The sequence below is a fragment of the Helianthus annuus genome, chromosome 17, assembly GCF_002127325.2.
Source record: "Helianthus annuus cultivar XRQ/B chromosome 17, HanXRQr2.0-SUNRISE, whole genome shotgun sequence".
NCBI lineage: Eukaryota > Viridiplantae > Streptophyta > Magnoliopsida > Asterales > Asteraceae > Helianthus > Helianthus annuus.
The window spans coordinates 94791327-94803059 of NC_035449.2; positions in this window are offsets into that span (position 1 = coordinate 94791327).

Below are 11733 nucleotides of genomic sequence, written 5' to 3' on the forward strand. Positions count from 1 at the left end.
AATTAAATCTTGTAAAGAATTACATGTTACTATGCGTTCGGTCGCCCGAGTCGTGTCGGGTTAAAGTTTAATAGACACACCACATCGTATAAAACCGTGGCGGGTAACCAACGGCTACACTTTTATAATTATAGACATAATGCCGGGTGTACGCCTACACCGGGATGTCAAGGTCGTGGCCATTCGTAAATGCTGCCAAGGATATCCGGGACATGGTCATTAAGCCCCCAAAGGCGTTAAGCCAACAAAACAAGTTTTTAAACGGGTCACATTGATAATACCCAACTACTAATGAGTTGGGGTCAATTGCCCGACCAAGCGGTATTTTAGATACCGTAACCCAAGCCCGTATAACGGAAAATAAGTTAAAAGTATTTACCTTTGCAAGTATAATCCTTAATTGAATAAATCACAGATAGCTTTTACTGGTCTCCTATTCTGGAACGAAGGTTTTAAAATAACCTATTAGAATCCTAACAGGTCTTTATATTTGCCGTAGCTTAGACCGGTCAGTTTCAAAGGATAGTTACGGTTTAATCGCGTGAAAGGCGAAAACCGTGAATGGAGTGTGATTTTGACCCAACAAGTTTGAAGACTTGTTTTATATGGGTATAATAATCATACTCTGGATTTTGGGGTCAAAACAATATGGTTTGACCCGTTTCGGCTAACTTATGTAAACTAGTTACATAAGCCGAACCGTGCGCGCTAAAGGCGCAACGGGTAACCGTAGGAGTCCTACACTGTTTTCCTAAGTCAACATGCCTTAAAGAGGTTGTGGTATCAGTAGGATACCTTCCATAATGCCCGTAACGAGTTTAAGTTCATATTATGCCCCGTAGGGGTATTTTGGTCTTTTTAAAGATTATAAAAGAGGTTTTAGAGTGCTACAGGAAATCTGAGTTTCCCGAACAGTTTATAAAGTCTAAAATACTTTATTTATTATGTAAAATCAGTAGCAACTGCAATCGGGTCAAAAGACCTTGTAGAACTCAAGTTATGGCCGAAAAGGGTATATTCGGTATTTACCGAACCGTTGCCATAACCGTAGGTTATGAGCAGGTTAAAAATAATTAAAAATCCTTAAAAATCCCAAAATATTATTTTACAACAGTGAGCAAAAGGTTTGGTGTCGAAATCCGGGTTTAGATAGGCGTTATGCTAATTGCGCTATTTAATTACTAAAGTTTCGCAATTTGCGCTAATTAGCATAACTCATATTCTGGACCTCGGATTGACGTGAAATTTTAGGGACATGCTTAGAAATCAGTAACCAAGGTCATGATACTTTCATATGTCTGAAATTCTCGTTTTAATTTAAAAAGGGCGTTACGGTCAACTTTTAAGCATTTAACGGAAATGTGTAAAAGACTCGGACAAACAACGAACCGGTCACAGAGGGTTATACCATCATGTAACCTGGTCCTAAGAGAGTCCTAAGGCATATCTAAATCAAACTTTAACGGGTCAGAACTGAAGTCAATGCAAAAGTCAAACTTTTGCGACTTTCGGCTCCGAACCGAGTCAAAACAGGAAATGGTCGGACCAAACAAGCTTAGACTAGTTTATATACTTATTATCATGTTTTATGAGTGTTCAAACAAGTTACATATCGTCTACATTACAGATTATGCAAGATGTCGCAAAATGACATTTCTGTTGACTTTTTCTAAGCACGTTTGACTCGATATTTGAACTAGTTAGAGTGGGAATCAGAGGGTGCCCTTTTAGGGGTTTAATGCCCACATGATTACCATCATATAACTATCTTTGATTCGACAAATCACTGGACCATTCGTGATTTATCGCAAAGTCAATCGTTAATTACGACGGATTGACTTTTAGGCTAAACTAAGCAAAAACTAAGCCATAAAAGGGTTGGCATACTTACAGAAGGTTGGTGCACGAATTAGGATGCTAGAAGAAAGCTTGAGAGCTCCAGGAATGATCAGAAGGTAAGTTTTGAGGTGTGTTTTCACTTATGCACAATGTATGCCTTTTATAGTGAAAGAATGGCCTCTAGATCATTACACATCAACCTACAATGGAGCATGGATGATCAGCAGGTGGCCCTGAATGCTAGGGGTCATGTAGAGGGCGCCCATGCTTCATTAATTGCCTCTATGATCGTTCACAAGCTCAATTAGTGCATCTGCCCATGTTTTCTGCATCTGTGTCCGTCACGCGGCCCGCATTAGATTTCATGCAGCTTGTACGCGGGCCGCATGAATCTTCATGTCAGACGCGGGATCCACAGGTGGCTCGCGGCCCGCTTCAACTTGCTTGTTTCACTCAGGCGGGCCACCTGAGGCCTGTTTTCAAAGATTTTTAAATCTTTTGTAATGATTAACCGAATCTTTGTAATTAATAACCTGACCTTTCGGGTTCGAAGGGGTAACTTTGCGATTTGGCCCTCGGTTAATTACAATTAAGGGCCTCGTGCCATTTACCCGCACTGTTAAGTCCCCGGTTAATTTAATTACTATCCGGAAAGCCTTAACTTTCATTGTTGACGCTTTTAACCCCTCTCGTACGAATTTGATCATAACTTTCTCGTTTTAAAACGGAACTTTGCGAAATTTATATAGTACTTTCTAGTGAGCGTATTTTACTGTTACAAAGCCTCGGGTTCGTCAAAGGGTCACTCAGAAGTATAATTAAACATGTTGACACAGTTAACCCCTGAAGCTTGTAATCTCTCACTTTCTTCCGCGTTTCGCTTCCGTACGATCCATGATTTATTCGTTTGAAGGTACAACATCGTTTAGGGTTACTATACAGTATTTTTACCCTTGGTTGACATCTATAACCCTCGAATTTACATACTTTCAAGTTTTGTCAACTTTAGTCCTTTATTTAATATCTAATGCCACGTGTAAACTAATGACACGTGTTAACACATTATTGGACATAAAATTTCGAGGTGTTACATCCTCACCCCCTTAAAATAAATCTCGACCCGAGATTTACTCGAACAAATAAGGGTATTTCTCTTTCATCATGGCTTCAACTTCCCACGTGAATTCGGGACCTCTACGGCTTTACTATAGGTAAATGCTTCCTTCGAAGCTTCTTTACCTGTCGATCTTCAATCGACAAAGGCTTCTCTACAAATTTCAAGCTCTCATGTATATGCACATCTGTGTGTGGAATCACTAATGATTCATCAGCGAAGCACTTCTTTAGATTGCAGATGTGGAATACATTGTGAATTCCATTGAGCTCCTCCGGTAAGTTTAACTTATAGGCAACCGACCCGACCCTTTCGATAACCTCGAAAGGTCCTATGTATCTCGGGCTTAGTTTGCCTTTCTTACCGAAACGCATCACCCCTTCCAGGGTGATACTTTAAGTAGCACTTTTTCACCCACTTCGAAGTGAAAATCTTTACGCTTTGGATCTGCGTAGCTCTTCTGCCTATTACGGGCAGCTTTGAGACGGTCTCGAATCTGGACAATCTTGTCCGTCGTCTCGAAAACTATCTCTGGTCCTGATAATTGGACATCTCCAACTTCCGCCCAACAAACAGGCGATCTACACTTTCTACCGTATAATGCCTCGAAAGGCGCAGCCTTAATGCTGGTATGGTAGCTATTGTTGTAGGAGAATTCGATTAGTGGTAGGTTCTTATCCCAACTACCACCTAAATCGATAGCACATGCACGTAGCATGTCTTCCAACGTTTGAATAGTACGCTCACTCTGACCGTCTGTCTGAGGATGGTAAGCCGTACTGAAATTCAAACATGTGCCCAAAGATTGCTGGAAGCTTTTCCAGAAATGAGACGTGTATCTAGTATCTCTGTCTGAGATAATAGACACAGGTATGCCATGCAAGGCTACAATCTTATCAACGTATAACTGGGCTAACATATCGGAGTTATAAGTCTCCTTGATGGGTAAGAAATGCGCTGATTTAGTCAGCCTATCAACGATAACCCATATTGTGTCATTTCCTTTCCTCGTCTTGGGTAACTTGGTAATAAAATCCATAGTTACACATTCCCACTTCCATTCAGGAAGTTCAGGCTGTTGTAGCAAGCCAGATGGGTTTTGATGCTCAGCCTTGACTTGCGCACAAGTTAAGTATTTAGCTACATAAGCGGCTACAGACTTTTTCAAGCCTATCCGCCAATAATTTGCCTTTAAATCCTGATACATCTTATCAGCTCCAGGATGGACAAAATATTTGGAACTATGGGCTTCTTGGAGGATAACATCTCGTAGTCCTCCATAAATAGGAACCCATATTCGCCCATTCAATCGTAAAATTCCATCCTTGCTAAGAGTTAACTGCTCCTCAGTTACTCCCAGCTTCTCTTTAGGATAGTTAGCTTCCAACACAGCTTCTCTCTGTGCAGCCAACACCCTTTCAATCAAATTATTCTTTACTTCAATGCTCTTGGCATTGATTCGGATGGGTTTCACCCTTTCCTTTCTACTCAGGGCATCAGCGATTACATTCGCCTTGCCAGGATGATATCTGATCTCACAATCATAATCATTTAAAGTTTCCATCCAACGGCGTTGCCTCATATTTAGCTCCTTCTGATTAAACAGATGTTGAAGACTCTTGTGATCCGAATAGATCACAAACTTGATACCATACAAGTAATGCCTCCACAGTTTTAGTGCGAACACAACGGCACCCAGCTCCAAGTCATGGGTGGTGTAATTCTTCTCGTGCACCTTTAACTGTCTCGAAGCATAGGCAATAACCTTGCCTTTCTGCATGAGCACATACCCCATGCCAGTGTGTGATGCGTCGCAGTAAACTACGAACTCCTTGGTACCTTCCGGTAGTGTCAACACAGGGGCGTTGCTTAGCTTTTCCTTTAAAATATCAAAGGACTCTTGCTGCTTAGGGCCCCAAACAAACTTTTCCTTCTTCTTGGTTAAGGAAGTTAAGGGCGCAGCAGTCCTTGAAAAATTTTCAATGAATCGCCTGTAGTATCCTGCTAACCCCAGGAAACTACGAATCTCAGTAGGCGTCTTTGGCTCTTGCCAATTCATGACAGCCTCTACTTTAGCGGGATCCACCTGGATACCACGCTCGCTGACAACGTGTCCTAGAAATTGGACTGCTCGTAGCCAGAATTCGCACTTAGAGAATTTGGCATAGAGTTTCTCCTGATGTAGCAGCTTGAGAATACAGCGAAGGTGTTTCTCATGGTCAGCTTGGTTCTTCGAGTATATAAGAATATCGTCGATGAAGACGATGACGAATTTATCCAAGTACGGCTTGCAGACGCGATTCATGAGATCCATGAACGCAGCCGGTGCATTTGTGAGCCCAAAAGGCATCACTAAGAACTCGTAGTGACCGTATCGAGTCCTAAATGCTGTTTTATGTACATCTTCATCTCTGACTTTCAGTTGATGGTAGCCTGACCTCAAGTCAATATTTGAAAAATAACTTGCCCCTTGTAACTGATTGAACAAATCGTCGATCCTCGGCAAGGGATATATATTCTTTATCGTGACCTTATTAAGTTCGCGATAGTCGATGCACAGGCGCATCGATCCGTCCTTCTTCTTCACAAACAGGACAGGTGCTCCCCAGGGAGACGAACTAGGTTTGATGAAACCTTTAGCTAGCAGTTCATCCAGCTGGGTCCTTAACTCCTTCATTTCGGTCGGTGCTAGCCTGTAAGGCGCTCTAGCAATAGGTGCTGCTCCAGGGATGATGTCAATCCTGAATTCCACTTGTCTATCTGGTGGCAACCCAGGTAGATCTTCAGGGAAAACTTCTGGATACTCCGAAATGACGGGAATGTCTTCTATCTTCGGTTTAGGCTCTTCAATGATCACCTGTGCCATGTAGATGACACAACCCTTCTTCAGACATTTTGAAGCTTTGAGCATAGTCACTTGCTCAGGCAATCCGTACTGGGTATCTCCCCGAATGGTAAGCGATTCACCAGCCGGAGTCTTTATCACAATCTGCTTTCTGTTGCAGATGATTTGGGCCTGGTTGTGAGATAACCAGTCCATACCCAATACTAGGTCAAAACCGGCCAATTTAAAGGGAAATAGAGATAGAGGAAAGGAGTAGTTCTTAATGGATATCACACATCCATCTAACACAGTGGAGACGGTTTCTATGGTTCCATCTGCTAGCTCTACCTCGTAGTTCACGTTTAAGGTTTTGACAGGCATATTCAGCAATTTGCAAAATTTATGATCTACGAAAGACTTATCAGCGCCCGAATCAAAAAGTACTCTTGCAAAGATATCATTTATGAGAAAAGTACCTGTGATTACGTTGTCATCCAGCACTGCTTCTTTCGCCTCTATCCTGAAGACTCTAGCATTGTTCTTCTTGCCTTCTTCAGGCTTCTTGGCATATTTAGGGTAGTTGCTTTTAATGTGCCCCTTCTCGTTGCAGTTGTAGCAGGTTGCATCTTTTATTTTCTTGCAGTCCACGGTCTTGTGGTCCTTGGACTTGCACAACCCGCAAGCATACGACCTCGACTGGGTCTGCAAGTTTGACTCGAGCCTACACTTTCCAAAGTGATGTCTCTTGCAAGTTTTGCACTTGGGCTTCTCACCAGTCTGTTGCCCATCCTTCCTTGATTCCGACCCCCTCTTGTTATCATCGTTTCCACGGTGTTTCTTGCTCGACCTCCGTGAAGTTTCATATTCACGCTTTCTCTTTTCAGCTTCTTTGTTCCTTAGCGATCTTTGTCGGACCGCATCCAGAGTAAGGGACAAAGATATATCGGCTGCAGATCGAAAGGTCGCTGGCCAAGAGGCCTTCACGCTTGCCTTTATTTCGGGGGCTAACCCACCGATGAAACGAGCGATTCTTTTTGGCTCCGGGGTTACCAGATATGGAACCAACCGAGACATCGTGTTGAAGCTCGTTAAGTAAGCTTGGCAGTCAAGGTTTGTCATCAGTAATGATAGAAAATCGGATTCTATCTTTTCCACCTCATGTTGAGGGCAGTAATTCTCCTTGATGAGAGAAACGAATTCCTCCCATGTCATGCTGTATAGAACAGCCTTTCCCGAGGCCTGAACCAACGACCTCCACCAAGCCAGGGCCTCGCCCTTGAATGATTGAGACACAAACTTTACAACGTCTCTTTCCGCACAGCCGCTGATGTCCACCACGGTGTCCATCTCGTCAAGCCATGTCATGCAATCGACCGCTCCTTTCTCCCCGTTGAAGTCTCGGGGCTTGCATGATAAAAAGTATTTGTAGGTGCAGCCTCTGGCGCGAGATGCGTCAGTATATACTCTTTCTTGACGGACACTGTTCTCATTGGACGCATGATTATCATCGTCCTTTTTAGGCTTGGACAGCGGTTTGCTGTGAGATTTTGTGTGGGTCTTTGGCTTGGAGTGTGGTTTGGATATGGTTCGGCTCCGAGATTCAGTATATTCCTCATATTGTCGATCCAGAGCTGCCTTGACAGCGTTATCGACAAGAGCTTTTAACTCTGCGCCCGTCAGATGGACTTGGGCGTTATCATATTCGTCTTCCTTCGAGTGGCTATTTTCTCCTCTAGGGTCAGCCATGGTAACTTAAATCTGTTACAGAAGATAACGAAAATTTTATTTAGGAGTTTATTTTGGAATTGTCTTTTATGGCAATTCAATAACCATGGTAACAGAGACCATATTTGGTTAATTTGTTACTCACTTTTATTTAGGATTTGAACATACTTATCCTAATTACAAATAATATTGCTATTGGCACAATGCCTAGTCACGAGGACGTTATTATAATATTAGCCGAGATTACAGAGAATCAAGGTATGAAGGTTTGAACCGTAGTCCTTTTACCCCTTCTGACAGGGAGTCATAGACCACCACTGTCTTTTGTCTTATTATGACAACAATTATGGCCCATAGGCACTACATCACTAGTGGATTCTTAATAATTCGGCCCGTAGGCACTACATCGCTAATGGATGTTTAACAAGTTTGGCCCGTAGGCACTACATCACTAATGGATGTTAAATAATTGATCATCTTTATTGACGATTTAACCCATGATTTATTATATCATTAATTTGGGCTTTGGAATCGTTAGAAGGATTCTTATATAAGAATGACGCGTGCGATTTTAACGAATCACATCTGCCATGAACGTTAACATGATTACAGAGGTTAACCGGAATTCTGAATCTTTTAATCAGGTCTTACCATCTTGGCCGGGTCTAAAAGACACCTGGCTAGGTTTCACTCTTAAGATTCTTTATTTAGGCAGATTTAAATTTAAAAGGAATGATTTCGATTTATTTCATACATAGTAATAACAAAATGAAATCTATAACATAACATTCCATAAACTTCAAATACGATTACACGCTGCCCTAAACGGGACTTTTAAACAAGTACATACCTACATAGAGGTTAATAAAGAGACAAGTCCACGCAGGGACCAATACAAGATAGGCGTCCACGCAGGGACTAAAGGATAAGTCCACGTAGGGACTGAAATACGATAAACGTCCACGCAGGGACTTATTTAAAATAGACATTACATTAGAGCATATATATAGACTAATGGTCACGCTTCTTCTTCTTGCCCTTCAACAGGTTTGCTAGACCCTTAAGGAATCCCCTGTTGTTCTTTCGTTCTTCCTCGAAATCCCGTTCCACACGACTTAACCGATGGAGGATTTCTTCTTGTTCAGGAGGAGAGAAACGTGGTTGTGGCGCCGGTTGCGGAACTGGAGGTCTAGGAGGTGCTGGATACCCATGAGCTGAGTAACCCGGTATCCCTAGGTTTCCAAAAGCTCCGTCGGGATAGCGGGCATTATACCTAGCCGCTATCACATATGGGTCGCGATCATAGTTGTAATTGTAATGCGCGTGCGACGACGGTTCGAACGGGTTGTATGCCGTTGGACCCGTGTATGCAGGTATTGGGTGGTCATACCCAAATGGTGGCGAAGATGGTGCAACTGGTGCGGAGTTCGCCTCCTGTGCTGGACTTGAAGGTCCTTCTTCAGGTACTGACGGATAGTGACTAGCACTCGAGTGGCGAGGGGTGCTGAAATGGAATTCCCCTCCTCGGGTAGACATCCGTGCGCCTGATCTTCTACGCCTTGGCGGATCTGGAATTACTGGTTGAACCGGTGGCGGTGGTGGTGGCGTAACGGCCACAAACCGCGAATCCTCTAAAGGATCCTGTTGTTGTTGCTGCTGCTCGTGTTGCGCTGTCTGATGGGAGGGTGTGAAGTACCACTCGTGCTGGTTGAACAGCGCTTGAAAACTATCTGGCCCTTGATAAGGTGTGCCATGAAAAGAAGATCCATCAGAGATCTCGATAGGATGTGTGGGCGTACCACGAGCAGGTTCTACGGGATCTGTGTCCTCATCCATGTGGTCTTCTGAGAAGTGATCCTGTGGTCCTAACGGGACAAAGCCTGCAGGTTCCTGAATGTAATATGCTGGGTTAAACTGACCTCTGAAGTAAGGAGTGGGATCATCAAAAGTACTGTGCGATGCAGATCGCTGTAGAGGTAAAAAGGATGGTTGAGGGTTATCGGGATTATTTTCCGAGTCTGGTCCAAAAGAATGGCGGTATGAGGGTGTTGAGCTATGCGAGGTAGAATGTCTCGCAGGTTCAAAAAGGTTTCTTCGTCTCTGTGGTTCTTCACTCCCTGTACTGGAAGGAGCTCGCGTGTTCGAAGGTCCAGCTTCGTGATCATGGTGAGTAATGATCGTTCCTCTGCCTCTTCCTCCTCTTCCTCGTCTGATTGCAGGTGGCATTTTTCCTGCTTTTAAAACTTTAAATAACAATAAACAATAAAAGACAAACTGGAATAACAAATTCGAATTTGTCCTATGTTCTTGTCTAGACTCAAGTATGTGCAATTGTGTAACTGAGATTAAACACAAAAGGCTAGTGTTTAATTCGCTCAGTGTTGGCTCTGATACCAACCTGTCACACCCCGGTTTCCACGTATATCACCGGTGGGCCCGGTGGGGGATTACAGTGACGTAGTTGGCAACAATATAGTCAAACCACACAATTATATGAATGCACAGCGGAAGCATAAAGATAATATATTTAACCTTTAAGTATAATATCAATGTATCACCATTGTTGAAATAATAATCCACAGGGGATCAAATAGAAATAACAAAAGTATTGTTCAACAGACTTTAGGCATCTTAAGCGTGCGAGACTTCTAGTGATGCTAAGGAGAAATCCCAGCCAATTACGCCTAGTACCTGCATTTAGTCTTTTTGGGGAAAATACGTCAGTTTACACTGGTAAATACATTCAACTGACACTTTTGTAAAAATGTTTAATAAAATTGGTTTAAATGCTCAAGGCACAAACTCTTTATAACTTGGGATAATTTATAATTAAATCTTGTAAAGAATTACATGTTACTATGCGTTCGGTCGCCCGAGTCGTGTCGGGTTAAAGTTTAATAGACACACCACATCGTATAAAACCGTGGCGGGTAACCAACGGCTACACTTTTATAATTATAGACATAATGCCGGGTGTACGCCTACACCGGGATGTCAAGGTCGTGGCCATTCGTAAATGCTGCCAAGGATATCCAGGACATGGTCATTAAGCCCCCAAAGGCGTTAAGCCAACAAAACAAGTTTTTAAACGGGTCACATTGATAATACCCAACTACTAATGAGTTGGGGTCAATTGCCCGACCAAGCGGTATTTTAGATACCGTAACCCAAGCCCGTATAACGGAAAATAAGTTAAAAGTATTTACCTTTGCAAGTATAATCCTTAATTGAATAAATCACAGATAGCTTTTACTGGTCTCCTATTCTGGAACGAAGGTTTTAAAATAACCTATTAGAATCCTAACGGGTCTTTATATTTGCCGTAGCTTAGACCGGTCAGTTTCAAAGGATAGTTACGGTTTAATCGCGTGAAAGGCGAAAACCGTGAATGGAGTGTGATTTTGACCCAACAAGTTTGAAGACTTGTTTTATATGGGTATAATAATCATACTCTGGATTTTGGGGTCAAAACAATATGGTTTGACCCGTTTCGGCTAACTTATGTAAACTAGTTACATAAGCCGAACCGAGCGCGCTAAAGGCGCAACGGGTAACCGTAGGAGTCCTACACTGTTTTCCTAAGTCAACATGCCTTAAAGAGGTTGTGGTATCAGTAGGATACCTTCCATAATGCCCGTAACGAGTTTAAGTTCATATTATGCCCCGTAGGGGTATTTTGGTCTTTTTAAAGATTATAAAAGAGGTTTTAGAGTTCTACAGGAAATCTGAGTTTCCCGAACAGTTTATAAAGTCTAAGATACTTTATTTATTATGTAAAATCAGTAGCAACTGGAATCGGGTCAAAAGACCTTGTAGAACTCAAGTTATGGCCGAAAAGGGTATATTCGGTATTTACCGAACCGTTGCCATAACCGTAGGTTATGAGCAGGTTAAAAATAATTAAAAATTCTTAAAAATCCCAAAATATTATTTTACAACAGTGAGCAAAAGGTTTGGTGTCGAAATCCGGGTTTAGATAGGCGTTATGCTAATTGCGCTATTTAATTACTAAAGTTTCGCAATTTGCGCTAATTAGCATAACTCATATTCTGGACCTCGGATTGACGTGAAATTTTAGGGACATGCTTAGAAATCAGTAACCAAGGTCATGATCCTTTCATATGTCCGAAATTCTCGTTTTAATTTAAAAAGGGCGTTACGGTCAACTTTTAAGCATTTAACGAAAATGTGTAAAAGACTCGGACAAACAACGAACCGGTCACAAAGGGTT